This window comes from Pseudonaja textilis, chromosome 3 (genome assembly GCF_049901715.1).
Source record: "Pseudonaja textilis isolate UNSWEBS1 chromosome 3, rPseTex1.2, whole genome shotgun sequence".
NCBI lineage: Eukaryota > Metazoa > Chordata > Lepidosauria > Squamata > Elapidae > Pseudonaja > Pseudonaja textilis.
This window is the reverse complement of record NC_141992.1, coordinates 44,474,965-44,502,248: the sequence shown is the minus strand read 5'-3', so window position 1 is coordinate 44,502,248 and position 27,284 is coordinate 44,474,965. Positions and strand designations below refer to the sequence as shown.

The window sequence follows — 27,284 nt, the reverse complement described above, 5'->3', positions numbered from 1 at the left end:
CCCCACGTGGGCGCCCGTCTGTTTCGCAAGGTGTCGCCGCGCGCGCCTGGCGAGGCGGAGGCGGCGGGGGAGAGGGGGAGCGGAGGTGGTAAGGCGGTTGGGGGTAGCTTTGCACAGGAGACAATGGGGGCAAAAATCGCATTCTTTTCTAGACCCATCCACGTGAGAAAGGGGGGGGGGGAGAACACCTCCCCCAATGGAATTCAGTGAGGCCTATTTCCGGGCACGCATATCATCAGGTATGTTCATGCGAGCAAGACGTAAAAAGAAAGAGGAGAATATGATCAAAGCTGCAGGAAAAGAATAAAAGCCAACTTCAGCATATTTATTTAGTTAGTTAGTTAGTTAGTCAAGTAATTATAAGATAACAGGTATAAGAATAAACATAGTTATGAATAAATGAAACGGATACATATAAGAAAAATAAAAAGAAACAAAAGGACAAGGAAGGTAGGCAGGATTGATGCACTTATGCACGCCACCCTCTTAGGAAGGGGGTGAGGTCAATAGTAGACAGTCTAAGGTTAAAGTTTTTGGGTTTGGGGAAGAAACCACAGAGTCAGGTAGAGAATTCCAGACATTGACCACTCTGTTTCTGAAGTTGTATTTCCTGCAATCAAGTTTGGTGCCCTTAACCTTGAGTTTGTATCTATTGTTTGCTCTTGTATTGTTATGGTTGAAGCTGAAGTATTCATTGACATGTAGGACATTGCAATGTGTGATTTTATATGCTATACTTAGATCGGACCGAAGATGGTGTAGATTTTCTAGGTCTAGAATTTCAAATCTAGTGGCATAAGGTATTCTGCAACATATGTATTCTGCATATGGCATACTTATTCCCAAGGAAGTTTAACAATAGAACATACTGTCCAATGTACAAAGATGGAAATATTACTCCTGGAAGAATCGAGCCACGCAAAATATATTCATAAAACTAAATGCACACACACACACAGCAGTAATCTTTCTTGAACTTTAAAAAAAAGAAATGATTTATTTGTGAGTTTTTAATGTAACCTTCCCAAAAGCCCAGGATGTTGAGCAGGCTGTCTAATTCATTCTCTCAATGAATCTTTCTGTGAGGTAGGATATATCCCAAAGTGTGATAATGGAGTCGTTATTTTTGTATCAGACTGAGGTTCCCATGACTCTATTTGCATTCATTAATATAAGAAATTAACAAGCAGAAGAACAAAAAAAGGTTAATGGAAGACTATATTGATCTACTGGTAAAATATTTTTTTATACTGGAATTGTAACAGTTGTAGAACAATCTGTTGGTTTTGGCTTGGATTCTAAGTTTTGAACCCACCAGAATACATAAATCTAAAACAGATGATCCATCCAATGTCAACTGATTTTCTCATGCCTCAATACACAACCCCATACCAATGGTTTTGGGGATGATTCAATTCTGAGAAATTTTGTTACATCTAGCCTCTGCTACACCCCTCCACATTATTGAATTTACCATTCAGTTTGATCTAGTGTATTAAATATAGAAAGTCTTCTGATTTTTGTAAGAATTTAATATTCCAATTTTGAGGCTGCCCAACTTTGAAACAACTCGGTGGCTTCCAATACAGTACAATTAAAAATAATAGATACTCCACTGAATTAAGCTTTCCCAATTAAAATCCACTCCAATTTATTATAAGTTTTTTTCATGTGCATGTGTATGTGTGAGTCATTTTGTTCATATTATTGTTAAGAAATTGGATTTCAGAAAACAGTTCTGAACTGCAAGAACACCAAGATCTCTATCCACTAATTCAGATCTGTTTTCTGTTCATCCCTGATTTACAAGAACAACACATAGATACAATAACCAATAACAAGAGGTGTGAAAGCAACATATGAGGTTTGCCATAATGAACTACACTCTTTATTTAAAGAGAAATTTATTGTTTCCTATAATGTCTACCTTGGAAATAAGTCAGACCTAGTTTAGTGACTTTTACCATATCTAAATTCACATTAACCCATCATAAGCCACCTTATATTTCTTTATTTTTTTACATGAAGTGTTCTTTAATCGGGATACTGTGATTTATAATCCATGGTTTCTGGTTCAACATATGGAGTCCATTCATACTGTTTATTAAATCATGGAAAAATAAACCATCATAGCACAATGTATATACCAAGCCAAAATCTCTCATTATAATCTATCACAAAGGTTTATTGTGAAGGCAAAATGGAACCAAGGAAACCATGTATTTGGCCGTGACCAAATTAAAGCTAAATAGAAGATGTAAATACATAATTGAAATGTAACTTTAAACTGTTCTCATATAGAAATAGCCATTTAAGAAATTTTGCCATATGGCATATAGTTAATATAAAAATATTATACATCTAAGTCATTCTCTTTTTTTAATAACACAATTTCATGCTCGACTTTAAATGCTTGTAAGGATCCTTTCTGTAGTCTTCTTTTTCTATAATTTATTATTGATCTTTAATATAATTAACTTTATGAGAATTTAAACAATATATTAAGTATACACCTGGGAGTTTTCTTGCACTGGATACATTCTTAAAAATGTATATAGTAAAAACTTATATAAATCTATTTTTATCCTTTTCCCCACATTCCCCTTTCCTATATGGAACATAAGAATAGCTGGAATAATTGCTACATTGTGATTTCGGATCTTAAAGAGGAAAGTTCCAATAGCAGTCAAAACAAAAGTTTCAGCATGACTTTGGCATGTGAAGCCATTCACTGATTGAAGAGAAAGATAACTCCAGAGTTAGTCACCCAGACCTGGATTTTCCCAGAACTTCAAAGATTCAGCCAGAAACGGTATATAAAAGGGCAATATGCGAACACAATCAAGGCTAATCAAACTTATCTGGTTACAGGATAGCAATCAAAATTAGTGTTATTAGTATAGCACTTGACAGATATTCACAAATGTCATAAAAGTTTTTTTAGAATAAATTTAGGATTTAGGATTTCTACATAATAGTGTATATGAATCCATCATCATCATCATCGGCTAAAATCTTAATTTGAGTTACCCAAACAAACTGCTTTTTTAAAAAAAAACTGGAATAATTTGTATATTTAATTCAAAATTTTTCCAATGGCTCGTTTTTAGAAAGAGAAGAAAAATCATAAATATCCCCATTGGGGCTGAAAGTAGACAAGTGAAGTAACATATGTTATGACTTAGGGACACAATTGACACCAAAGATATATTATGATGGAACTTACACGACTGTCAAAATTAATGTCATTTGCATGACGACATGAGATCATTGTGGCTTCTTCTGTTGAGCATCTGTGCTACAAAAAGAAGCATTCAGAGAAAGATGCTTTTTTACCTGATTGGTGCCACTTTCCCCCATGAAAGGAACCAGATAGGCTTTCCTTTATAGGAAATACTAATTGTGCTGCAGAATAAGAAAAAAATGTGGTAATACAATTTAATGCCCATCCTGAAGGTTCAAGGCATTGTGAACTATACAGTTGTGGAAATACATCAGCGTAAACATTTGCAAAAATTGCAGAATCATGTAACTCATAGTTGATTAGGAGGTAATGTGATCAAGTCCTTGTTAAGTTGATATTAGGAATGCTTTGTGTTAAACTATAAAGGAAAAAAGTCAGATATCTTAAGAAACATGAAGTGATACATCAAATTCTGTTAGAATTCAAGACATAAAACCCAATCACAACAATAGATAAAGTATTTCAAGACACTTCAAGAATCTCTTTATGGAGAAAGCAAAGGGTGTGTATATTCAGAAAGCAGAATATAAATTCAAATCTGTTTTGATTTAAAAGAAACAAATGAAGGCTAGTTTATTGATCTTCATATAGAGAGTATGTAATATTTTATTATTTTTATTGCAGAACCCACTTTCTGACTTTACAATGCTGTTTAAACTAATGGGTAAAAATTATATTGTTATCGTTGAGAAATATGGTTAATAAATGAGGTTCATTGGGAGACAGACATTAAAAAAGTATAAGCTTCCATGTCCTCCAGGGAAGAATTTATCTACTATTATGCTTGCAGTATTGCCAAGGTATCTACCATAATGCTGTTGTGCATGAAAATGGCAATTTTCTGTATTGGGTCCTCTTACATTTGACTAACATAAAGAAATAGTTTTTAAGGAATAACAATGACTGTTGAAGAATACAATGTCCATCTCCAGCACAATGAATCTGAAGTTAGGTTATACAGCAGTCTTCGTTGAGATGTGCTGGAACTAAATTCTTACAGTTTGGAAAGAGAAAGGCTTTCTGGTTGAGAAAGGCTGACATACAACATTAGCAGACTTTTGACTTTTATGTTTTGCTTGTGAGAGTCACAGGAGCAATTGGATGAATCTTATTTGAAACTTGGTCTGATATACCACATTTTAGTACATGCTCATCATTTTCATACTTTCTACATACATTACGCTGGGATCACTGAATCAGCCTCTCAGCTCCAACCCACTAAATCATTGCTATAATATACCAAAACTCTTTGCTATGCAATGAAATTTCTAACCCAGGGCTGTCAAACTCAATTTCATTGAGGGCCATGTCAGGGTTGTGTTTGACCTTGGGGACCGGGTGCATGTGGCAGGGGTGGGCATGGCCAGCTCGATGTCACTCGTGTCGAGGGCACCCCTCCCAGGCTCTGTTTTTGGCTGCTGTGGCCTTCTCCAGTGCTTTGCGAAAACGGAGCTTCTTTTAGCTGGCAGAGTGCTGCAGGAGGCCATAGCAGCCGAAAACGGAGCTCAGAAGGGCCACGTACGGCCCCCGCAAGCTCTGTTTTCACTGGCAGAGGCACTGTGGGCCAGTCCTTCACTGTTTGCAGGGTGACCCCACAGGCCAGATCTAAGTATGCTGCAGACTGGATTCAGGCTGTGGGTCTTAAGTTTAACATCCCTGGTCTAACCTATGCCTAATGCTTATGTTTGATAAATGCCTGTCCTTCAAGAAGCACCTATATTATTATTATGGGCTCCTAAACCTTCACCATAATTCTTTAATTATTTTATTTGATGTGGCTTCAAAACATTCCATGTTGTATTGTATAGTTGTATAGTTGAATTTGATCTTTTGCAGGAGCCCATTAGATTAAAAAAAAAATCCAAATAGGAAATGTAGAGCAGAAGGACATAAGGTGAAAAAGAAACCAGAGGCTTAGATTTTCTTAATGTTTAGATCTTCCCCCAGGCGATTTTGTTTCTACTGATAATACATACAGACTCCTCCATTATGGGAAATTGCATACTTTCACTGTGAAGAAATAGACTCTTCAGAACTTACTTCAAACTCACACAAGATTGAGGAATGTCAGACAATAAGGAATATATAATCTTATTCAACAAGCCTTGATTTCTATCAGGCAATTTCCCAAGAAGAATGTAATGCAAGCAATGAAGAACGGTACTTTTTGTTTAACTCTTAATATAGCCTGTTTTAACACTGTCTTATATTGGCCTCCTCTCCCTCCATTTCTAATGACTTCTCCTAGTCTTAAAGCAGGCTGCTCTGTGTTTTCATTGTTTATATCTTAACTAGCTAATAAATGATTGATCGTGCAGTTACGTCAATGTATTAGCTTCTCTACTGTGTGTTAAACAGCTATACCTCTTTTGACAAAAATGTCCATTACCTTGGTTTCAAAACATTAAAAAATTGACAGCAGAGGTTCTTTTTCTCATTGTACGGTGTTCAATTTTTGTATCTGAAGATATGTTATTGTTCAGAAAGCAACCAACAGGAACAAATCTCAAAGCCAGAAGAAAATGATTTAGTTTACTTTTAATGAAAAGTAAATTTGACTATATACTATATGTGCACACATGCTGGGTCTTCCCAGTTCACAGATTAAATTATTGAACAGACTTGCAGCTCACAATATCTTATATAACACTCCACATATTATATATATTGGAATACCATGTATTCATCAACATATAGTATAGTACTGTCATTCTTGAGCAACTGATGCCTATCCCCTTCAATCCTGGTCCATGTCACTTTGTTTCTACCTCCAACAATCCTTTTTTCCTGCGTAGTACTTCAAGCATTATAGGGAGCTAGATACACTGCACTTATCTTTTTATTTTTCACAATGTTTCCTACCTAATGTTATTCTGGACACTATAAGAAATTCAAAGAGTGGTTTAATTCCAACAACACCTGAAGTACAGATAATATGTATTCATATAATATGCTAGCCCATGGTTAATTTACCAGTGTTTTCCCAATAAACTCAGTTTTCAAATTTTGTACAAACATTGAATCACTATCTAAACACATTCACACAGGCACTTGTGTCTTAAATTACCAGCCACATTTTAATTTATTGTGTTCAAAACTTGCAAAGGTCCAGAAAGAAAGTATATAGACCATTGTGTTTTCTTAAAAGTTCTTTTCAGTTCTTACTTAATGGAATAGCTGAAAACCCAATTGAACATAAGACTTGGGGTGTTTATACTAAAGGGAGACACATTTTTAAAATTAAAACAAATTTCCCTGTCATAAATTGAAGTTAGAAAAATATAGAGACTTTAAGATAAACCAGCCATGAATAAAAGTAATACCAATTGCATCCTGACATGTATATATCAGTGAGAAATTATACAGTATAGTTGTTAGCATTGCTTTGCGAACTCATTCTCAAAATAATCTAGCCCAGACAGAGACTGTTTGCTGGAACTTATCTGATAAATGAAGAAAAAGGATGAGTGGATAATAGTTTAGTGGAGGTGTTTCCTCAGCTTCCTGTTTGCAAAAAAATGTCAAGGTTTCTCTGATTTTTCTGGTTGCATTATGTTAAAAATAAACACAGCTTTGTTATCTCCTTTGTGCTTAAAAGTATTTATTGCTGCCCATTTTTGGAGGCACAACTGAAGTTCCTTTTATCTGAGTCACAAGGGAAATTGCTGCTGGCCACATCCAATATTTTGTTAGAGGTGCATTTTTTTTTACTCCATATGATCACTGAGCTGTAGACAATGATGGAAAGCTATAGCAGCAGTAATTCTATCAAAAATTTCAAAATACTTAAATTGTGTGAAAAAGTGGAGACTGATGAGATTACTGTCAACTTTTTTTTTCATAAACAGAAAAACAGAATAACAAGAATTGGAAGAGAGTTTGGGGTCTTCAACCCTCTTTTCAAGCAGGAAATCCTGTAGCATTTCAGATAAATGGTTGTCTAATCTCTTCTTAAAAACCTCCAGTGTTGGAGCCCCCACAATCTGAAGGCAAACTGTTCCACTGATTAATTGTTTTAATTTTCTCCTTACTTCTTGCTGCTTCTCTTCTTGATTCGTTTCCATCCATTGCTTCTTGTCTTGCCTTCAGGTTCTTTGGAGAATAGGTTGATGTCCTTTTCTTTATTGTACTCCCTTAGATATTGGAACACTACTATCATGTCACCCCCTAGTTCTTCTTTGGTGTGTTGTAATACTTGAAAGATAACGGATATATTTTGACATAAGAGTTTGTGCTCTAAATCAGTGGGATTATGATAATGTTGGATCAAACTAATTTGATATATAATCTGGTTACATTTTTTGAAACATGAGAACATAATATGAACTCATATTTGCTGCCAACCTTTAAGCCACCAGGCAACCTCAGTGTAAACAAATCTCAGAGCTTGAACATTCTGAACCAGATCAGTTTGTCTCTATTTGCCGAGTATTCAGTGGAAATATGGTTTATATTATCCCTCTTATTAAAGAAGATTTGGAGTATTGAAGCAGTAAAACAAAAACCTCCATACATTCAAAGGCTCCTTAACGCAACTAAACCTCCTTAACAGTTGCTTGGCCATTTGCAGATGCTGGCTCACAAGTTATATTAAATTAGCACTTGTATTTTTAAATGAGAATTAGAAAGAAAACAATCATAAAAATTGACTACTGTGGTGCTGACCTCCACTTTATTATTCTGGTTATCTCACTAGAAGCATATTGTTTGTATTAGCTGTCATTACCGATCAGCATTTATTGTACAATTATATAAAGGTTGCTTGTGTCCCCCGCCAGTGGGCAGCCCTTTGTGGTCTGTCCTTAGTGCTATTCAGACAAACCTGGCTCAAGCAGATCCTGTGGTCTCCACTTGTAAATTGGATCATGGGGAATTTTTAAATTGGGTTGTGGGCATGTGTATTGTGTACTGTATACATCTGAAATATGTATACTATTTGAAATATAAGATGGATATCATGTATTAGAAGTGTTTAACCCCATCTATTTCCATCCTTCCCATTGTCCTCATGACTTTGATTAACTCTGCCAACTGAAAATAACACAATATCCTAGAGTAGATTTTAGGGACCATGTTCCACAACTGTAAATCGTACTGGATGAGAATCACCAGTGTTATTTTGTGCACTAATTGGAAAACCTTGCATATCCATCTTAAGTTAGAACAAGAAAAATAAACCTAACATTGGATATTTTTCCATGTGCACATTTGTAACTCGTTTTTTTTTTCAGTCATGGAATTTAAGAGGACATAACAGGGATCCAAATTATGTTCGCGGAGAACATTGAGCAGCAGTGTTTTCTGGAACATATCCTCATCTGACAGTGGGACAAGTGCTTCAACATGGCACAAGCTGAAGACTGTCAAAGGTAGTCATCCAATCTAGCTGAAGTTACTGGGAAGTCCATGGCACATATGTAACCCTATCTAATACAGGATTCCGTGCGCCATTGTTATCAGTAAAAATATCTCCATTGTAAAAAATTATGACCAGATGAAGGACAGCTAGTTTACAAGTAACTCAGCGGATTGACTAGATGATAGAACAGTTCCACCATCCTTAAATCATAATGCTTTTCACAAACCACACCAAAGCTTTTTGAAATCCCTAAGATTTATTTTCAAGACAGTGCATACAACACCTTTCCTCAGGCTAATGTCTTTTATTATGGGAAGGCTGGCTAGGAATTGTGAGAGCTTAATTCCAAAATATCTGGAAGCTCTGAGTTTGGATAAGACTAGGAGAAAGAGGAAAAGATATAATTGTACATGAATAGTCTCTGCTTATGTGACCTAAAGGGATGGATTGATTATATGGGTATGTCATACATGTAGGACTCATTTCATTTTAGAAAAATTATCTGTACTATGGTGAATTTGAAACAACTTTATGATGAATTTGAAACAACTAGAGTGAAATGCATTGTGCTCATAAATATGAATATGCACACTGAATCCTAGTCTCAGATATATACTCCTCTCTGACATTATATAACTTTAGTCCTAACATTTAAACATACTCAGTTTAAAACTTCCTTAGAATTAGTGTCTGGCTACTTTCAACCAACTTGCCCATTTCTTCATTTCTTTATCAGATTTTCAGCCTACACATGGTTTCATGGTTTATCCTCTCAAGGCAATCACTTGCCTAATGGCAATCATTCACTTCCATGACTGAACAAGTCTCTGGAGAAGAAATGCTATAATTTTACAGAATAAAGAGTCTCCCTGGCTTATCTGACTGAAAAAGCTGATGAGCTAAGCGGAAGAAAACCGTCAACAATACCCACTATTTAGATAATTTTATAAATAGCTAAGCCAGGGCATAGTAAGTTGAATTCCACTTGCCCAGTTCTCCCCAGATCCTTTATACTATGGAATTGGATGAAAAGGGCTTAGCAGGATGAAACATGCTTTGTATCACTGGCAGAGAAATTCTGTTGTTGCAGTAACCAAATAGCAATAATTAAATTGGAGAGCTATAAATTATTCCCCAAATATTTCTCCCTAGTAGTGTTAATGGGTTTGCCTTATTTGGCACTGAAACTGGCAAGATTAGATTAGAGCTTGGTTGTTCTTCAGAGGAGGGTGAATTTCACACCTGCTTTATGTCTGATTTAGGTAAAGAGAAGTTACTGGTTGGTAAAAAGAAAACCTAATTAAAGCAAATTGTGACTCAGGTGTTTCATCTAGACAACCAGCTGTTCGGGAAAGTTAATAGAATTTTTCCATTAGTCAGAAAACAGACTTTGACAAAAAACAACAAGTTAACAAGTGAGGATAGAAGTTTGACTGATGTGAGCTTATGCTGAATTATTTGTATAGATGCAAATGTAGACAAAAAGTAGCTTTCTGCAGCAAATTTGTAGTAAGAAAAATTGGGGGAATAATTTCTTTGAAATTCTCCAGGGGAAGGTGAATGCTCCGAATATTTTTCAAGAGCAAGGGTTCTCCTTAGTCAAATTTGGGCATTTTATGGTCTGTAGGCCATATCTGGTCCTTTGACTGTCCCTCTCTGGCCTACGGTGGTGAGGCAGAGGTGGCAAAGGCAGCCCTCCACAATAGTCCGTTTCTCATGTGGCCCCTTGGGAAAATTAATTGCCTACCACTATCCTTAGTTATTATAGTAGCAATAGGAAAATCCTGATGGGAGAAGGTCTGGTATGATTTTTCCCTTTTAGGATTAAATGGAAATGTAGGAATTCAAGGAGGCTGCAGATGGCCGAGAGAAAATTGGAAAGACAAAGCGCTCGAATCCTTTGGCCACCTGATAATTAAATAAATACAGGAGTGCACCACCAGACGTGGTTATTTCACCAAGGTTCTTCTTTGAAAGAATTTCAAAAGTAAGTTCTCTTTCATCAAATTGAATAACAATTGTTTAGAAAATCTTGTAGGGAAATTTGTTAGGCTGGCACAAATAGTACAGTACAGTACAGTAATTATATCATATTGAAGACAAGTATAACCAGGCCACTAATTGCTATAGTTTTCTTGGCAAGGTTTTTCAGAAGTGGTTTGCCATTGTCTCTTTCCTATGGCTGGGAGGAAGAACTAGTCCAAGGTCACCCAGGTGACTCCTGTCCAAGGTGGGACTAAAACTTACAGTTTTCTTCCTATGGCATTGAAACCCCACAATGTGCCATATGTGATTAAGCCAAACGTAGCTCTTTGCTATGCTTATAAACTTAAGAATAATCCTTCTTCTCTACCTGCAGTAACATAAAGTTAGTCTTAATCAGGATTCCTTGAAGATTCTAATGCAAAATAAGTCTGCGGTATATTTCTGGTACAAAATTTGAAGTCATATGTTAAAAATATCTGCTTCAGTTCCACTGACAGTCTTTTATTTTTAAAAGAGACAAGGCCATGTTTCTTGTATTTCAGTGTTTGTGCCCACTTCTTCTGGATTGAAAAACTAAGGACTTTCACCTCTAAGAATGTTCTTTCCAAAACAGAAACTGTTTGATTGAATTCACCAACAAAATTCTTCTCCTTTCAAGCCACTAAGCTAAAAATTAAATATTGAATGCTAGGAGTTATATAAAAGGGAACTTCAAAGGGGCAGCACCGGGGTCCCATTAGGAACAGATTACACTGGCAGATTGTGGTAGAAAAACAAACAAACATCCCAGCTGGTACCATCTGCTCCTAGGCTCACTGTGAGCTATTGGAGACAGAATGACAAACCAGCTCTTGAAATCTCTGAATGCAGTAACTGCAAGTTGCATCTTGATTTGGCAATATTAAGGATTCTATCTGAACTCTGTTTGGGCTCTAATTGTGTTTGCCTGTTCCAAAGCTAATCTCTGTTTCTATAAAAGTTGAAATAAAAGACAGGTTTTGTGTGTAACCCTATGTATTATAGCTACAGTCCGCTGGAATGAACAAACCTATAGAGACCCATAATTGTTAAATTCAGTCCATGAATCGCAATTAGCCATGCACGTTCATCTGCATATCCAGCCAATGCTGCCTGTTCCCAAACTCATCATATATCCAGCAACTTCCTGTGTAAGCAGGAGCTATCAGGATGCACCAGGATAGCAGGAGTCTTCATACCAGATTTTTGATTGGGACCTTGATAATGTTTGTTGTGGAGAAGCCATGTTTCTATTGCTTTCTTGAAAAAAAAAGTTTTACAAATCTACAATCCCAGAGAGTTGCTTCCAGTTAATACTGACAGTCTTTCTCCTTTCCCAGAAAAAATAGAGGTTTCTCATTTCTTAATTTTTTTAAAAAAATACTATACCATTGGTCACGTTTAGTGACATTGTGCTAATAAACTTTCTCACACCTATTGACACTGCCTATGATTCTTTAGCTAGGGCTAGCATAAGATACCAAAGTAGGACTTTTGTATCATCTGACACTGTAAAATTAGAGAATGAGCCCACTGTTCATTTTCAATGCCTTCATGCTCTGTCTTAATCCAGGCTGACAAAGCCAGAGTCCATTTACATATGCTACTTTTGGTTACAAGAATCCTTGACTTACAACTGTAACAGAACCCACAATTATGGTTGAGGGTTGTGTCAGTTGTTAATTGGGTCATTATGTGACTGTGCCTGATTTTAGGACCATTTTTGTGGTGGTCATTAAGCAAACACAGCAGTCATAAACTGATCACTAAGGTGATTAAGAAATGCAGTTATTTAGAAATCAAACTATAAGAAGTAAATACTGTAAAAATAGGTACACTAAATATATTAAATACAAGCACAAGCATGGAAGCACACTCAAGCACAAAGGCCATTCCATATTTATGTGTAAATACATTCTGTCAATACATGAAGTCCAGAGATTTCGCAGAAGCACAATTAGACTACAATCTATCAAACCATCGTATCCCAGGTCTTTATGGGTGAGACTTCAGAAGCAACTGGATATGCTTATATCTATACTTTTGGCAGACAGAAGGTTTTTATTTTAATGTTTTATCCTGACAAGCAGTTTCCCATCAACCTCAGCAAAGATAACTAACTCTGCCACAATTAGTAATTACGATCAAAGACCCTATGCAATAGAGCTGGTTTGATCACCAGCTTAAATTGCCTGGTTTATGTTTTCTCCTGTCGCCTTGGGCCTGGTGAGATCCATCAAGTATCATTTTCAAAGATAGGAAATTTCTCTGATCCCACTGTTGAAAAATAGACTTAATTTTCCTTGTGGACTTGCAAAAAAGACTCCTATAATTTGTCTTAGACTTCACCAGTACGAGGTTGTATTGTTGGCATTGACAATCATTTATATCAAGTTCCTTCCTGGAGAAAGGCTAGTTGAGCCTCTGTTTTACTACTCCTCTCCAGGATCCCTACTTTGTCATATTTTTACTTTCTGATAAAAGATAAAATTCTGCTCATAAAATGAGACTGGGAGAAAAACTATCAAAGATAGTATCAATTCTACCCTATAAACGTCAATACATCAATTTCAGTGCATGAAGATCTATAAAACTAGACTGGTTTATAACAGCATGTGGAATTGCTTTTATTTAATATCTACCTCTCTTACCAACTCTTTCTATCTCATGTATAATTTTATATAACACACTAATCCTTAATCATTTTCCAAGCTTAGTAGCTATATATTTTTTCCTTTGTTTAATTGTGTCTGATTTTCAGAGACTGCCTGCCTGAACAAATCTACAGGTAGCTTTATGCCTAAAGTGGGAGTAGAATTCACTATCTTCAGGTCCTAGTTAAGGGGTGTCAAACTTGTGTCATCACGGCGCTGTCATGTGATGTATCATGACTTTTTCTCCTTTTGCTAAACTGGACGTGGGCATGGCCAGTGTATGATGCATCTGGCCCGTGGGCCGTGAGTTTGAAAGCCCTGTTCTAGTTGGATTTATTTATTTATTCAACTTATACACCACTTTATTCAGTTTATATGCGACCCATCTTGCTTGGAAGTGATTCAGTGCCTTAACCACTATGCCAAACTGGCTCTCTAAGAGCTGATTGGTCTCTTTCAGGACAACGACAAATCTGCATATAGACGGGTACAACTTGCCTCATGGTGTAACCGGAACAATCTGGAACTGAACACACTCAAAATCATAGAAATGGTGGTAGACTTTAGGAAAAACGCTCCCATACTACCACCTCCTACAATACTAGACAACACAGTATCAACAGTACAGACCTTCAACTTTCTAGGTTCTATCATATCACAAGACCTAAAATGGACAACTAACATCAAAAACATCATCAAAAAAGCACAACAAAGAATGTTCTTTCTGTGCCAATTCAGAAAGCTCAAACTGCCCAAGGAGCTGCTGATACAGTTCTACAGAGGAATTATTGAATCTATCATCTGCACCTCTATAACTGTCAGGTTTGATTCTGCAACCCAACAAGACAGACACAACTTCAGAGGATAATTAGGACTGCAAAAAAAAACCAAAAAACCAATTACTACCAACTGCCTTCAATTGAGGACCTGTATACTGAATGAGTCAAAAAGAGGGCTGTGAAAATATTTACAGACCCCTCACATCCTGGACATAAACTGTTTCAACTCCTACCCTCAAGCTATAGAGCTGTAAACCTATGCCTCGCTTGCCAGAAGTGGCATGTAAAGCCATTTTCCCTGGCACGCAAGAGGTCACCTGGAAGAGCCCCACTGTGCATGTGCATAGGTGCATGATTGTTAGGTACCTGGGCGTGGGTGCAGAGGGCGGAGGTGGGGTGTGCAGGAGACACATGCATGCACAGGGACGCATGGCATGCGAGGGGATCATGCACACGAGGAGGAATCTTGTGTGCGTGCCCAAAGATGTGTGGCGCATGGGGGGAATCAAGTATGCATGTGCAGAGACACATGGTGCACGAGGGGGAATCATACACACACGTGCACAGTGTGTGAGGGGGGAATTGCATGCACATGTGCAGACATGCGCTGTGCGAGGGGGGCTGCATGAGCATAGGCAGTGGGTGTGAGAGGGCAGCATGCATTGCCTTCTGTGTGCTGGCACACGAGCATGCACGCAAGCAAGTGCGTGTGCAATTACCAGCATGGGAGCCGAAAAACGTTAGCCACCACTGCTATAGAGCATTGCACACCAGAACAACTAGACACAAGGACAGTTTTTTCTTGAACACCATCACTCTGCTAAACAATTCCCTCAATACTGTCCAACTATTTACAAAGTCTGCACTACTATTACTATTAATCTTCTCATCATTCCTTATCACCCATCCCCTCCTACTTGTGACTGTATGACTGTAACTTTGTCGCTTGTATCTTTACGATTTATATTGACTGTTTCCTAGTATGATTTGATTGCTTGTTGTACTCTATGACTATTGTTAAGTGTTATACCCTATGATTCTTGACTCTTGACGAATGTATCTTTTATGTACGCTGAAAGCATTTGAACCAAGACAAATTCCTTGTGTGTCCAATCATACTTGGCCAATAAAGAATTCTATTCTATTCTATTCTATTCTGTTCTATTCTAATCTGTATACTTTATCCATTACTCAAAGGAAAGCCACCCTGACATCTTGATCATTTTAATGGCCCTTTTCTGCACCCTTCATTCAAACAATGTCATTCTTCCTTTTTCCTCTTTGCAATCATTCTTGAGTAGATATGAAGCAAGATAACTCTCAGGAGGAAAAGTAGAATTTCTTCTAGCTCCTGCCAAGTGATGCAATCTAAAATCAGCTTTCATCATAGATCTGGAGAGCATCAGTTTGAAGAAGGCTGATAATCGCTTGAGTTTTCACTTCATGTTAAACCAGAATGTTATTTATTTGGATAGGTATGGCATATGATGCCAGACTTTGTGGTTAGCAAGTTATGATTTCTGACTTCACACTGTGTGACCCAGTTCATTGAGTATATTCAGTTGTTCAGAAATAAACAATGGCTTACAGTTTAGTGATGGATTAAGGTATTTATTCCCCTTCAATAAAGGGTAGGTGCAAAGAGAAACAATTATGATGGAATGATCTGAATATAACAAGTTCTTCCTGTTCACTGTACTGTAGTAGGTGAAACATAAATGTTTACATTGTAATAGGTAAACCTGTATTTGTGATAAGGAACTGGAAACAATGGCCAGGCATAATTAAGCTGTTGCTGAAATGGGTTTAATTCAACTTGGCATGAACCTATAATATGTGAAAGAGCAATAAAACCATCTCCCCCGAAGCATGTGCAGAGTATCATTCCTATACTGCTAAATTTAAGGAATCAGCTAGTTTAAACACGTTAGACTAGTTTAAAGCTCTTCTCATTGTAAAAAATGAACAACAGAATGCTGCCAAGCGATACTTGTACTATCCTTAAGCCAATTTATTGAAAATAATCTGAGGGATTTCCTTGTGTATTTAGTTTAGCACATACTCACGTATACATTCATCTCCTGATTCACTGGGTAACTTTTTTTTTCCAAAAGTTTTGCTTCCTGAAAAACTTTTGGTGATTATGAACTCCTTCAAACTGAATACAAATTTTCATCAGTCAAAAATGAAAATTTTTCAAAAATTTTCATCAGTCTGGAAGCAAAAATATCTTTGTTATTTTTTAAAATGTGATGTGACTTTCTTGTATGGCTGCTCCACCTGCCTATATAACAATATTACTTGGTATATCCAAGCTGCATTCCAATCAGTGGAACCACTACTTTTCAAAAATCTATAATACACACCCGAGAGTTTTCAGGAAGGAAAATCTTAGTGTTTTAGTTTGAGGATATATACTTTCAAGGTGAGTATGGAAGAATCTAGTCCCCTGTAAACTATAGGGCAATGAGAATTAGGCAGCAAAATCTTGAGGATCACTAAATGACAAAAGAGGAGGAAGTGGTGGTGATAGGGTTTTTGTATCTCTATTGAGATAAGGTTGGGGGTTCATCCAGATTTTTCCAGCTGAGTTCTGGTATCCTTAGTAATTTGAATACATAGAGAATACATAGAGACTATGGGGTTTAAAAATAGTTGTCAAAAAGTTCTAGAAGCTGACATGAAAAACTTAATGTAAAGGCTTCTAATTTTCCTATTGGATATCTGGTGCCCTCTGCTGTCCATGCTAGATAGAGCTTTTCTATTCATGTAACATGCATCAGTGTTAGAAGGAACTCAAAAGTACAATTAGATTCTTTTAAAAATTTTGTTAGTCTGATTTCTTCTGTATGGTTTTGATTATAAATCCAAGAAATAAGACACCACCTATCAGTTTACAACGCAGCCTTTGCAAAAGTTCCAAGAAGATTCCACAACTGATTGCACCCTGATTCAGGTGACCCTGAGGGCACAGATAACCCCCCAAGTGCCCTCAAAGAGCTCTCAGAGAGTGCTAATGACCAGATGACTGCAAAGAGATAAAATCCTTCCACCACCACCCCACCATCCTATCAGAACCTATCCTTTCATCACCTCCCATCCAGGCTCAACTGTCAGAACCTATCCTTCCATTCCCCACCCCACACCATCAGAACTGATGAGAAGTGAAACATTTTCTTCTTCTTTCTCAAGGAAAAAACAATCCAGTTCCTTTAGAGGAAAAAAAAAAAGCACTTTTGAGAATTCCAGAAGTGATATTGTGTGAATTTTGCCAATAATTTTGTGAATTATATATAGCCACTTACACACACACACACACATACACACACACAGAGAGCTACTTAAGCATATGCATCAAATGTGGAGATCGTTGCTATCAGATATGGTACCACTGATGTAGCTATTATTTTAAAAGGAGACCAGAAGTTCATGGAGAAGCAAGCTATCAATGGTTGCTACTACAATGAAGTTTTACATGGCAGCCATGATTGGCAAAATTGTAAATTGTAAATTAAATGTATCAGTTTAACCCTAACCTCTGATAAAAATAATCAACATTTATAAAACAGTCCATTCAAGTCAGTGTGAAATACAAGCCCACACAATAATTTTATTAATATCAACAAAGAAAATGCATCCAATCTGTGAATATTTTTTCCAGATATTCAGCTTTCTTTATCAACCACATTATTACAAAAAAAGACTGTAGAACAGAAAAAGTCAGAAAAAGAAGGAAAGGCATTCTGATATTAAATTCATGAAACAGGGCAAAATTTGTAGAGGAAGGTAAATATTAGTATAGTATTATATATATGAGAGGAAGGTTTGGTGTAGTGGTTAAGATATCAGGCTAGAAATGGACCCTGAGTTATAGTCCTGCCTTAGGCACAAAGCCAGCTGGGTGACTTTAGGTCATTCACTTTCTCTTAGCCCTAGAAAGGAGGCAGTGCAAACCACTTCTGAAAAATCTTGCCAAGAAAACTGCAAGGGCTTGTCCAGGAAGTCTCTGAGAAATGGACATGATCCAACAGAAAGAAGAAAAAATAGCTACAGTATATACAGCTGTCTTAAGATTCTGAGTCACAACGTCAGAAAGTTTATTTTAAGATTTTATAAAGGATGTGTGTGTGTGTGTGTGTGTGTGTGTGTGTGTGTGTGTGTGAAGTTTTCGTGGGTATCTATATGTATGGTATTCAGCTTTGTTCGGGTATTTTCCCATGTCATTACAGTTGTGCTTTTAAAGTTGTAGCAACGTTTCCGCAGAATCTCATCTGCCATCATCAGACTTCTGTATTGTGTTCATCTGTGAGTCAGACTTTCACAGCCGTTTCTGTTTTAAATTTGGTGCTAGCCTACTGCTGTGCCAGAATGGTTTTTTCTTCATCCTGATTGGTTGGGAGTCTTGGTCTGTGTTTATTAAACTCCAAGACCAATTTGTGCACTGGCACAAAGCAGAAAGCACCAGCCTGAGGATGGTGAGTGGGACCTCGCCAAAACGTCGCCAAGGTACTCTTAATCTTACATGGGAAAAGACATGAACACACCTAGACCTACATACCTGTACCCGTGAAAATCTACAAATGTATGTGTATGTATGTATGTATGTATGTATGTATGTATGTATGTATGGTATTCAGCTTTATTCGGGTATTTTCCCATGTCATTATAGTTGTGCTTTTAAAGTTGTAGCAACCCTCATCTGCCATCATCAGGCTATAATGACGTGGGAAAATACTCGAATAAAGCTGAATACCATACATGTAAGTACCCGCGAAAACTTAAGAAAACATATATGTTTTCTGAGGTTTTTGCGAGTATTTGTATGTGGATCTTTGGTTATTCGGGTTTTCTCCCGCGTAAAATTGGAAGTATTTTGGTGACGTTTCGACGAAATCTCATTCGTCATCTTCAGGCTTGTTTTTTCGGCTTTGTGCTTCTTGGAGTAATGTGAGCTTGCAGCTGCTTCTTCCTTTTAACTGCCAGTGGGAGTGCGACTTGACTGGGTGGGGGATTGGCTGTGTTCTGATTGGCTGGGAGTGTGTTCTGTTCAGGTGGGGGCTTGGCTGTGCTCAGGTTAGTCTTAGTTGTCAGGGGATTTGAGCTGGTGAGCTGTGATCCTGTTGTTTGGCTTTGCATTCGTGGTCATGCCACATCTTCATGTTGGGCGTCAGTTCGCTTCATGTATGGGTCGGAGGGGTTTGAAGCGGGTAGTGATGCAGCTGCGGTACGGCTTCTGGTCCGTGGTCGTGTCTCATCATCTGTGTGGGTGTGAATCTGCTTTCTATGTGGAAGTGTGGTGGTAGCATCTTGTATAACCCATGAGGACCACACAAGATGCTACAACCACACTTCCACGTAGAAAGCAGACTTTAAAAGCAGAACTATAATGACATGGAAAAATACCCAACAAAGCTGAATACCATACATGTAAGTACCCGTGAAAACTTAAGAATATATATATATATATACAGTAAGAGAAATACCAAATGAAAATACTGTTTAAGTAAAGTCAGTGGGACATGAGATGAATAATGGAGAGGAAGAGAATGCAAAAGTTCTGTCACATTATTATATATTATCACATATTTGGATATGTAGCTGCTTGATTCCCATAAATTACCTTCATGCTATATATGTGTATAGAAGAAGGAGTGGACATGGATGAAGGACAGAATGTTTGCAATCCACTCAAAATTGGATAGAAGATAGAAGGGTTCATTCAAGAAGATTTTGGTATGTGCTACATGTATCTGAATTAAATATTTGAATTAAAATTTCTAAGAAGTTTCTAGAGGCAGCTCTCAAAACAAGCAATCACTTGGGATTCTGAATCAATTATTCTCTCTCAGCTCAAACCTATTTCACAGAGCTGTACAGAGAATATGGGAGGAGGAAGATTTTAATCTTGAGCTCCTGAAGAAAAGGTGCAATGTGAATATAATATATAAATCTGGATAAATAAGAGAAAAAAACACTATTGGAACTGTTATAAACACATCTTCTTTTGAACCTCTGCATGAAACCTTTGCTTCAGTAATTACAACAAAATGTTTGAGTATGTAGATCATGCATGATCTAAATAGTTCAAACATTTTGTTGTAATCAATGAAGCGGCATTTCAGAGGGTCAAAAGAAGAGGTTATGAGAATGGCATGGTTGGAAGAAACGATAGCTGGATTCAGAACTGGGGGCTGAAACACTAATAATGGGAGATATGGAGATGAAACTATTGGCAGAAGTAAAAGGGACATGCAAGAGCTCATGAAAATAAAAAGGGAAAGAGAAAATATCAGGTTAATGTTAACTATTAAGGCAAAAGGAATGTCATGCTGCATGGTTGTTGAACTTACAATGGAAAGTGAAGAAGTGAATGTGATAGTTTTGTTTTCTTGGGCTCAAGAACAGATACTTTCTTAGGCTCATGATTGACAGTGTGCTGAAGAAATAGAGAGGGTATTAATCCTAGGAAAAGATAATGACAAATTTAGACATGATCATGAAAGATGTGGATATTTCTATAACAACAAACATCAGAATAGTTAAAGCAATATTTTGTCATATTAGTATAATGTATCACACTGAGGAAGAACAAAAGAAAGCTGCCTTCTAATTATGAGACCAAGATAGTTGCCAGGAACACCAATGACTGCAAGAAAAACCAGTCAGTCAGTCTTGGGTCAAGTAGAGACTTAAAGCTCCCTAATACTATGATCAAGGCATACTGTATTTTGGGTATGTGATGCAAGTGGGTGATATAGCCTGAAAACAATTATTACACTTGGTAAAGATGAAGGGAGTAGCAAGTAAAAACAACAAATAATGTGGAAGAACAGGATCAAATAAAAAATACTGGAATTTGATCTACAACTACAACTTCTAGAGAGACAGAACCAGAAGTGAACCAACTCTATGAAATCATGAGAAATTAAACCTAACTATATAGTGCCTATATTTTTTAAAAGAAAACTTAAAATATTAAAAGTACACAATTTTCCATTTTGTGTGTACATATATGTATGTGTGCATGCACATCCATTTGCACGCTTGTGCCTTATTTTGTTTATACTATTTTTTTTTCTGGATATATATCTCAAGAAGTAAAAGTAGTCTGCCTCTGACCTGAATGTTAACACCTATATTCTATATGCATTAGAATGGAACAGAAGTCCAGCTCCTAGTCTGGAGAGTACCACTGCCTAGCACCTAGTCTGGAGAGCAGTCTTAGAGCCTCTGCAAGAATTTCATTCATTTCTGTTGATGCCAAGTACAGACTTTATAAATTGCAAAGAACAACAATCGGCTCTTCTAAAACTGAATCACAAGAGGGGTAAAAGGTAATTCAAGTTTGGTTGATGAAAATGATAAGAACAAAGGAAACTGATACCACTTTGGATAATCAGGATACAACTGGGAGGTCTTATCTAAAAAGGAGGCAGAAAGTGTGTAGCAAAATTGTGTTCTTTATAATGTACAGAAGGTAAATGTTTATTCTTTTTCATCTAGGCTCCTTTTTTGCAGATAGGCAATAGATATTGCACAGGCATGGTTTGTTTAAGGCCACCCACGGAGTTCAAGGGAATTTGAATTCCAAGTCCAACGCTATCTGCTAGGCAACATACTTTCTCAGTGCTGGCCTGAGTATGGATTATCAGATTTATAGATGGAAGATCAAAGAAAATTTAACTTTGAAGTTTGGCATGGCCCAGGTATTCTGTTTATAGGTCGTAGGTCTTATATAGGTCATAGATATTTTTTCAAACATAGAAATGTCATAGGATTTGCAGAAAAAAAATAACCTGCATTGTGAAAGTATTTCAAAAACAGACATTGGTCTCATCAAACCATTCAAGACAACATGACCATGTCACTATAATTGTTTGAGGACTTATGCTGGATAATATTTATTGCTGGTATGTGATTTCTAGGTCAATCCTGTCTTCTTCTAAGCAGTTCCCATTACTTAGATAACTCTTCTCTGAAGAATGATTCTACTTTTCCACCGCTCTTATATTTCTTGTTCTAAACCACCACGCTGAGCAAGAATTATTAATACTGTAACACAGCTTTTAAAAAGGCAGTGGATCTTACCAAGAGGAGAATAAATCTCCACAGTCTAAAAAACACATCATGTTTAATGCGATAAAATTATTTTTATATCATATGTGGTGTAATGATAATATAGGTCCACAAAGATCTGCGGTACTAAAACATAATGTACAGTGGTGAAGATGCTGACCAAAATGGGGAAGACCCAGATTCGTGGCACCACCTGCCTGTAAGGTTTTTGGGAGATTTGGGATCAATCATTCCTTTTCACCTCAGCCTGCCTTTCAACATTATCTTTTGGGGGGTGATATATATATGTGTGTATGTATGTATGTATGCATGCATGTATGTATGGCATTCAGCTTTGTTCAGGTATTTTCCCACGTCATTGTAGTTGTGCTTTTAAAGTTGTAGCAACATTTCGGCAGAATCTCATCTGCCATCATCAGGCTTCTGTATAGTGTTCATCTGTGAGTCAGACTTTTACAGTGGTTTCAGATTTAAATTTGGGGCAGCCTATTGCTGTGCCAGAATGGTTTTTTCTTCATCCTGATTGGTTGGGAGTCTTGGTCTGTGTTTATTGGTCTTGGAGTTTGCTGTGTTCTGCTTGATTGGTGTTTCTAATATCTTCTGTCTGTTTTTTGGCTCTTTTTGTATCTTGATTGGCTGGCAACATTGTGTTACTTTATTGGAGGCCTTTAGTGGAGCTTGGCTCCGGGTAAATGGACGGCTATCATTAGTTAGGAAGCTAGGTTTCATCTGGGTGCCTGGTTGGGGTGTGTTTGAGCTGGAGGTATCGGGGGATCTGTTTGTGCCCAGGTGTTTGCCTGGCTTGTGTTGTGGAGATACATGGTGTGCCATACATGTAAGTACCCGCGAAAACTTAAGAAAACATATAAATATATATATAAATATATAAAATAATATATCATAAGATTCCCTGTTGCATTTGCTGCACACCTCAAGGCAAAGTGGATGAAAATCATCAGATGCAGAATGAGAATGAGTATCATGGATTTTGGACCTGAGTTGAGGTTGTTTTTTTTTAAATCTCTCAACCACAGTTCTCTATCTGTGGAAAACAGGACTGTAAGAGGTTTAACCATGTAATCAGCAAGAGTCATTTGGTGAGGCCTGTCATGGGAATGAAATGGGGCTTGTCCAAGGGCTCTGAGAACGGGACATGAGTGAATGGAAAGGCAGCGGGGGGAAAAACCTGGTGATATCGGAGCTGAGACTACAAGGATTTAGAGGGAGGGTGGATTTTAATCCATGTTCTATTTTGCAAGATTTTAAATATTTCGGATGATTTTAAAACATGTTTGTACCAATATAACATTGGATATGAAATAGTCATTTTTTTTAAAAAAAAGTAATGCTTCATTCCAGAGACTAATTTCAATTTGTGTAGGATATTTTGAGGTACATGTATATTATTATATATGATTTATAACTGGATTTTAAAAATGTCATTTAAAATGAATAAGGTAATAAAACACCCATGGAATACTTTATTTCTAAGAAATGATCTCTGCATATGACGCATAATAAACAGACATCAGGTACCATCTCAACTTACCACAATTGAGCCCAAAATTTTCTTCATAAGTAAGACAGTTCTTCAGTGAGTTGTGACCTTTTTTGCCACAGTTATTAAGCAAATTAGTGCAGTTGTTAAGTGAGTCATGCAGTTGTTAAGCTTCCCCCATTGACGTTGTTTCCCCAATTGGCTTCCCCCATTGACGTTGCTTGTTGAAGCCAGTTAGGAAGGTTATGGTGTTAACATAATTGCAGGACAGTGCAAGGGTCATAAATCCATGCTAATTACAAAACTCCCAAATTTTGATCATGTAAACATGGCGATACTGCAACAGTTGTAAATGTGAAAATTGTCATAAGTCATTTTTTGTAACTCTGGTCACTAAATGAATGGTTGTAAGTTGAGAACTAGCATACACACACACACACACACACACACACACACACACACACACACGTTATATTCTATTATAAGTATTCATATCCTCCTCCCCTTCATAAATAAAAAAAGTTGAACAGGATCAAGCAAAATCCAGAGTTTGGTATTCATCATAATAGAAAGACATCCCTTAAATAAATATATATTCAATTACATGTGCAATTCTAGAAAATTGATGTATACTGAAAAACTGCTAAAAATATGAAATAGTAGACATACACTACTAGTCCTATTTTAGTCCACACTTTTTATCTCAATATAATGTTTCCCTTTTCCACATTTTTACCAACGTAAGCAGTAGTCTGATGAGATGTTTAAATATGTATCTTTCCTAGGAGATCAATTCAGCATCCTGATAGACAGTAGATATTGGCCGGGGATTATTATAATTATGGTACAACTTTCCTGAAGGATTACGGTTGGGAGAATGGATTACATTCTTCTGATGTGTGTCTTGGCCTTGGATATCAACAGTTGTATTTCTTTGTTGAATGCGTATCAGTATCAGACAGTTTTCATTTCTCTCTCTCTCTTGGTATGTTTTACTGATAGGTCTCCTGCTGCTGAGCAAATTGACCAGATTGTTGTGATAAGAAGAAGCAGATCTACCTTGAAGGCAAGAGAAAGGATTTGGTTGCCTCTTGTCATTATGAATTGTTCTTTACCAAATATAATGTGGCAATTTCTTTCAGACCTTGACTTGTTCTGGGGAGTCCGTTCAAAGACTTTTTGATCACTTAACCAATTTGTTGTTGATTTGCTGTTGATTGCTTGCCCTTCACAAAGCTAATGGAAGGAAACATTTTGGTACATCTCTTGATCTAGGAACATTCCTGTAGGGTTTGTTTTTTTTTAGCCTCTGATCTTTTATTTCTTTTCTCTCCTTTTTGATCCTTTCCTTTCATTCTTAAATTTAAAGGAATAATTTATTTGCCACCCATGGTGCTTGCTGAATTCATGCCTGCACTTATTTGTGTCTGGCAATGACACAGAACTCAATCTTGCTTACTTCTGTTTTTTATTGATAATCTCATTTTTTAAAATGGTGCTTTCACAATTTAAGCTTTGCTACATCGAGTAAAAATCAGCAGCATCTTGAAGCACCTTTTCTGGCTAACACATTTTATTAAAAACGCATACACTTTTGTGAGACAAAGATGCATGGAGTGGCATCAGGGAAGACCAATTAAAGCTACAAAAATACAATCAAAGACATTGTTGGCTGCAACTACAGCTTACAGATTAAACCATTAAACCATAATAATTTATGGATCAGACTGGGCAAATGACACTTTCTAAGGCACTCAGTGATGGGTCCATACTTGCATACAGGCAACCACTGAACCACTCAACTACCCTGAAGCAAGACATAGCAATGATACAAATGTGGAAGACAAACCCAGGGCTCTATTTTGACCCCATGTTTTCACCCAACAACTTCACACATAGAATCAGAGGTGCCTTCACATGTTCTTCCTATAATGATATATGACAGTACTGTCCCTCTAGATTCCACATAAGATTTTACTTAAGATATATGGATCAAATTTTGCAAAATAATAATAATAACAACAATGGACTGAGGTTTGACTCAAAATAAGGACAAAATAATATCAGAGCATCTGAATTTCCCAGGACACTCTATTGCACTATTTCACAGTGAACATTTTGGAAAAATTAGATTGCTAGAACCATTAACCATTCTCCAGTCACTTTGCCAAGAAAAGCCATTATATAAATTGAAACTGAAATTGAGTGAGAGATTGCTGAATTCACAAGCCTCAAAAGGTTTCAGACTATAAACAAACACAATGGGCTTTTAGCACATTACATTTGTTAATTGATAAAGTACTTGTAATCTGTCTCACATGTACCTCATATCCACATAACTAATCTTCCCTTCCTCCGACTGTAAAACCCACATCAGTCAAGCTACTTGATGCATCTGATGAAATGAGCGACATCTGAATGCTTTAAAAAAGTTAATAAAAAGAGATGCCACCAGTCTCCTGTTTTTTTGCTGTCTTAGACTAATATGGTTCTCTTCCTACAATGCCTGAAGAAAATGTCTTTGTTTCTAGAAGGGTATGTTGTGGTTTTAACATTTTTGTACCACTTGCACATGTTGAATAGGTAATGCTTCTCCATGGAGAAGATGAGTTAGTGAATGAAATAACATACTGCTGTTGAAACACAAGGAAGCCTTCTTAGAAAAACAATTTGGATCTTATTAGATGTTTATCTGTTGGATTTATTCATTGCACATTTGGGAAGTTTAATTTGACACTTAATCCTGAACACATACTTTCTTGCTTTTATTATGTTCACATACATGAATGCAATTTTTGAATACTTTTACCATTTTTACACATACACTTAATCTTACTCTTATACACATATAATATTCATTTCTGCAGAAGGATTCCCTCCCTGAGGATAAAAAGATCTTGAAATGGACTTCATCAGAACCAATGGAAGCTGTTTAGAGCCTGATTGTAGAAGAACCAAATAAAAACCAAGTTTGCCAGAACTGTTGTACTATAGAATTGCCAGCAAAGACATTGTATGACTGTGTTGTGTTTCTATTCTTAATTTATCTTAATAAGTAAAGAGAGAAGTAGCAATGAAAAATATGAATATTTATTCATGAAATATGATCTGGTCCCTTTTCAGCTTCCATGAATGTTGGAAAAATTGCATAAGAGAAGATCTATTTGGAAAAAAATGACATAGAAACATTTGGGGAAACACGTATATGGAGAAGCTTGAAAAAAGAGTGTCTAAACAGCCCTTTTCAGTTTGTTATGTAGTTGCTATCATAATTTTTAAGTCATCACAGTAATTTCAAAGTTCCTAAGGATCTAATGAAGCTGAAGTAAGACAGTTTTGCTAGTAGACATACCATCATATGAATAACCACCCAAACCATTCTTAAAATATACTCTTCTTAGACCAAAAAAATATTGCAGATCTCCCGGCATATTACAAAAAAATTAAAATAAGGGAGTTGATGATATGCATAAGGTTTTCACAATAAATAATGTATTGGTTTATTTTGATTTTGCTAATGCGAAGGAATGCATCAAAAGGTGTTCACTGAGTCTCCAACTTTATAGCAGTTCAATTCATTATATTTCAATAATTGTCCTCAAGCACATCTTTCGAGCATAATTCCATCTACCCTGGGATGGCTTCCCTGAAAGGCCAAAGGATATACAGC

At 36.7% G+C, this 27,284-nt stretch overlaps 1 long non-coding RNA gene across 2 annotated transcripts; it reads left to right on the top strand.

Annotated features, from left to right (window-relative positions):
• The first annotated feature begins 18 nt into the window (after window positions 1-18).
• Window positions 19-26,690, top strand: LOC148126094 (uncharacterized). Of its 2 annotated transcripts, none has more exons than XR_015742817.1 (3): window positions 19-239; window positions 21,194-21,374; window positions 24,617-26,690. It is a non-coding gene; the product is annotated as an uncharacterized LOC148126094 (long non-coding RNA). The 2 variants fall into 2 exon arrangements; XR_015742818.1 differs by lacking the exon at window positions 21,194-21,374 and adding an exon at window positions 8,476-8,613 and having other exon boundaries at window positions 21-239; window positions 24,617-26,067.
• Window positions 26,691-27,284: the final 594 nt, after the last annotated feature.